Genomic DNA, 4,691 nt, shown 5'->3' with positions numbered 1-4,691 from the left:
AGTTGCTTAGTAACTTTGAACTCCAGAATTTCTGTTTATTTTCCAGTGCTTTCCCTAATGAGTGTGGTGGCTGAATTTTTTCCAGTTTAACTGATACCACGTCTCCCTCACCCAAGGTTATTCATACCTTGCTAATTGTATGAATAAACTTATCACTAAGCCTCAGCTTCCTGATTTGGCTTTGAAATTTGCCCATTTTCTATTTCTATTTTCTATTTTCTATTTCTAAGTGATACAATTAAGCATAAGGACTTCTGTTTATTGCTGAATGCAGCATGCAATTACTGTTGCATATTTTGCTTCTGAAAACTCTGTAGACATTATCTGGCTTGATGCGATATAAAATTATAAATTGGGTACTTTCATTTAAGAAACCTCCATTTCCCAGAAGTTTCAGTGAGATTTATCCTGACATTATTACCATTTGGTACATCTGATAAATATTTCTGAGATATTTTAGCAAGGAGAAGAGCCTTGGACTCCAAATCTGCTACCAGCTGCTGCATCTTCTTTTCTCTTTCCTCTGAAGTTTGTTCCAGTTGCTTTCTCTTCTAAAGTTACAGTGAAGCCAGAGTAGATGACAGCAAAAGGAAACAAAACCTAATGTCCCTCCCTGACCAGTCTGAGATCTCTACAGACCTATTCTGGCAGGCTTTCCTTTGAAATAAACTTTAAAAAAAAAGGTCTGTTCCATTTCACTTGGCATAAGTGAGAAATTTCCTTTTCCTCTGATCACTTTGCTACTCATATTTCTAGAAATGTTAAAAAAAAAAAAAAAAAAAAAAACCCAAAACAAAAACAACAACAACAAAAAAAAACCACAACCCAGGTTAAAGACCTGCAACTGAAGCTGACAAGTGTGGGTTCCTGCTGGAATCCTTCAGGTAAAACTTAGAGCAGCTGTGTCTGAAGATTTCTTATTATCTTTTATCCATAATTTTTATGTGAAAACAGATTGTTATCACTGCTGCAAACAGCTGACAATTATGATGATACTGAGAGAGAGGAATTTGGAACAGATACTGAACATTTAAAGCCTACCATAGAATGAGGCTGAATATTTGATGATTTATTGGCTTCTTAAACATTGAAAAAGGTGAAGCTCATCAAACCCAATATCCAAATGGGTTTTTTTTTTCATACTCTTTTCCTAGAGGAAAGTTAAGGAACAAAAAGATGAAGCCCAGCAGGAAGGAAAGCATATGAAATAGAGTCAGTATAGCGTTCACAGAAATAATGCACTCAAAAAAACTCCAGAAACAAAACATAAACTGTAAAAGAATCCCTGCCAGTGTTCTGATGTCTAAGTACAATACACATGACTGGAAGCCAGATTTTTAAAGGGATTTAAACACCTAAATCAGTGAGGGTAACACAATTTTTTAGCTGCCATCTTGAAGGATGGTGCCTATCATAGCAGGTTTTGTGATTTCTTTTATGGGTTGGTGTTTGGGATTTCTAAAGTTTTGACTACTCTGCTTGTTTTAAAACAAGTCTGTTGCCTAAAAAATAAATAAATAAATAAATTAAATAAATAAATAAAGTGAAGAAACCAGTTCTGGCTTGGAGGCTCTTCAGAGCACAAGAATGCTGTGAATCTCGTGGAACGAGTCAGTGCCACATTGAAGTGTCCCATGAGCCTGCCACATCAATGTGAGATCAGAGTTTGTTTCAGCCAGGACAGGACAGGATAATCCACAACAGTGCTGATATATTTGAACTAGGCACAGGTTTCACATACCTAGAGCAGAAATGCAAATACTCAGGGGAGCTTAAAGCCAGAAAACCACAACAATGAGAAGAAGAAAACATAATCCAGATTACAACCCAGTTTTGAAGTCACAGGCTATTACAATAGTCACTTGGAAATAAAGGACAGATCTTCAACTCTCTTCAGAAATGCAGTTTCCCTCAGATATTTTACTCCTATATTTCTATATACAATTACTTCTATAATTCAATTATGGTAGACTTCACCATTTAACAATATGGTTCAGTAATGCTTTGGGTTTTTTTAATACCAACTGAAAAAAGCTCCATCTATCTACACTTTAAATTGGCTTCAGTGGGAAACTCAATAAAGACATATAAATTGCACAAGCAATTTATATGTCTATGTAAAATTTTATTTCTAACATAATCATTGAAGCAGAGCTTTAGATAAGAAATGCTGAACGTTTCATTTCACCACACAGGATACAAGGCAAAAAATCATAAATAGAGGTCAGTGCTGTAAAATCTCCTCCTAGAAAGCTCCAGGCCTGCCAGAAGGAACTGGCTTTCCCCAAGCTGTATATCTGTGTCCTTCCATATGCACCGAGCCTTTTGTAGTAAACATATAAACATGCCACTGCCCCTATGTGGCAAACATTTCCTGTTTACATAGAATTAAATTTGTGTAGCAATAAACTGCTCTAGAAGCTTTCTTCTTTGTGTGCAATTTCCCCTCTTAGCAACAACTGTAAAAAAGGCTGCAGTAATGTCGTGTTTCACTACAACCTCAAAGTCAAATACATGTTTTATTTCACCTGTGCAATTCAGCATTCTTTGGGGCCAGGGGGGAAAAAACGTCAATAAATATTTTATTTTATTTTGAGGTTTGTGATAAGTTTTGTTAAAAGGCAAGGAAACCTCAGGGGGTGTTTTACTCTGGAAATGTACTCAATGTTTGTATTGTTCCATGGTGAGCACCTGATTGTTTCAGCCTCCTGAAACAGACAATTCAGGATTCAGACAATTCAGACAATCAATGGATTAAATAAAGAATGAACCTCCATGCAGCATGGTCTGGCAAACCACCTTGTTTACTCAGCAGCAGTAACTCACCTGAGACTTTCCAGGTCAAGGCATTTTCCCAGAGGGGGTTGGGACCTTGTGAATGGAGAATCAGAGAGCTGTCATGGGAAAATAAACTTAATTTATGTTATGGCTTAGTTTATGGAGTGGCTTCGTTTAGAGGGGGTTTTTGGAGATCATCTGGTCCACCCCCACCAGCACGGGCAGGGATGTTCCTCACCAGCCCATGAAAGGCCATTCCAACCTGACACGGAGCACATCCAGTGATGGAGCATCCACGGCTTCCCTGGAATCTTGTCCCAGCGTCCCGCCACCCCCATCACACAGAATGCACTCCCCACACCCAGCCTCAATATCTCAGCTTGGAACTGTGCCCCTTTTCCTGTTGCTACAGCCCTTGCAAAATGCCTTTCTCCATCTTCCTTAAGTGGTCTGGTGTGCTAAAGCTGTTTTTTTTCCAGCCTTTGATCCCTTTCCCCCTCTTTTAAGACAAAATAGAGAATTACTGCTCCTGGTATTCCTTCACTATATTGTTATTTGCATTATTAGAGCACCTGGGAGTTACAAGATAAAAACAGTTTTTCACTGAAGATATTAGAATGCAAACATGAAGAAAAAGAAAAGGTTGGAGTCCAGATTAAAGGGCAATATATAAGGAATTCTCTTTCTAGCACAAATTCACAGTGCTCAGGAAGCAAAGAAGTGTGTGACAAACTCTTGCATGTCTGCTGTTGATGCTAAAGCAATATTTGGTGTTTCATTTAGGTTGCCAGCAGTGTTAAACAAGTGTTTGAACCCCCCCAAAACAGCTTGATCAGCTCGCAGAGGTCATTTTCACCTCCTCTAGCTTAATTCATGACTAACTTCAGCAGTCCCTCCAGACCAGATTTAATAAACACTTAAAATGTTTAATATATTAAATTAATTTTAAAAATGCATTTAAAATTTAATAAACACTTGAAAAAATTCAGTGCTGTAGGCAACTCTGAAGCAAATTACTGATAGACACACTGCCTTTTTTTAAAAAAAAATAATATCTTTAGAGGTCTAGTATTCTTGCTAGCTCCTGATTTATTCCTATAGTGCAAAATTTTTTGTTATTAAAGGCATCAAATTTTTGTTCTTATCACACTGTGAAACCTTTGATTTACTGGTATTTGGATATATGGGTAACTGACCAAACCCCACTGGCATTCTAATCTTAAGTTCAGTTCTTAATACATTAATTTTTTTACTTGTGAAAACAAAAAATTACAATGTCTTAGAAGGCCCCAATCTGGATAGATCCATATAAAACTTTCAACAGAAAAAAATAATAATTGAACATGCATAAAGACTTTTTTCTTTCAGTTTTTTTAAATCTTCTATGTGTAAGGGAAAGTTGCATGCTATGAATTACTGTTCGTATTTCAAGGATTTTTAATATTGACCACATTTAATAATTTCACTTTATTGCAGAGTAATGCAGAAGAAAAACTGAACAATTACAGTACATTAAAGTAGCAACTATTAACCACACAAATAACAAAACTCCCAATAAAATTCCAAGCTACAAAGTTTGTAGTGTCTTTAATATCTTTTTAGTTGAAATGTCTTTTTAGCTGAAATGCCTGAACACAGCAGAAGTCCCAGCCAGCTCTAACTCTCACAATGTCTCTCCTCTGAGTAGCAGCAGATCCTGTTCCTACAAAAATAAAATTACCCCTGAGCTCAGCAGATGAGATTTGCATCCAGATGCATCCCATAAGCCCTAAAGAAGCATATTCTACAAATGATAATTTAAAAGAAAACATACATGACAAATTGAAAAGTTATTTCTATCATTTTGATTTTCCTTCAATCTTGATAAATGAAAACAAAAAATTTCATTTTTTTTTTTTTCTAATTCTTCTTCA

Source organism: Lonchura striata, chromosome Z (genome assembly GCF_046129695.1).
Source record: "Lonchura striata isolate bLonStr1 chromosome Z, bLonStr1.mat, whole genome shotgun sequence".
NCBI classification, from domain to species: domain Eukaryota; kingdom Metazoa; phylum Chordata; class Aves; order Passeriformes; family Estrildidae; genus Lonchura; species Lonchura striata.
Note: the sequence above shows the minus strand (reverse complement) of the source record.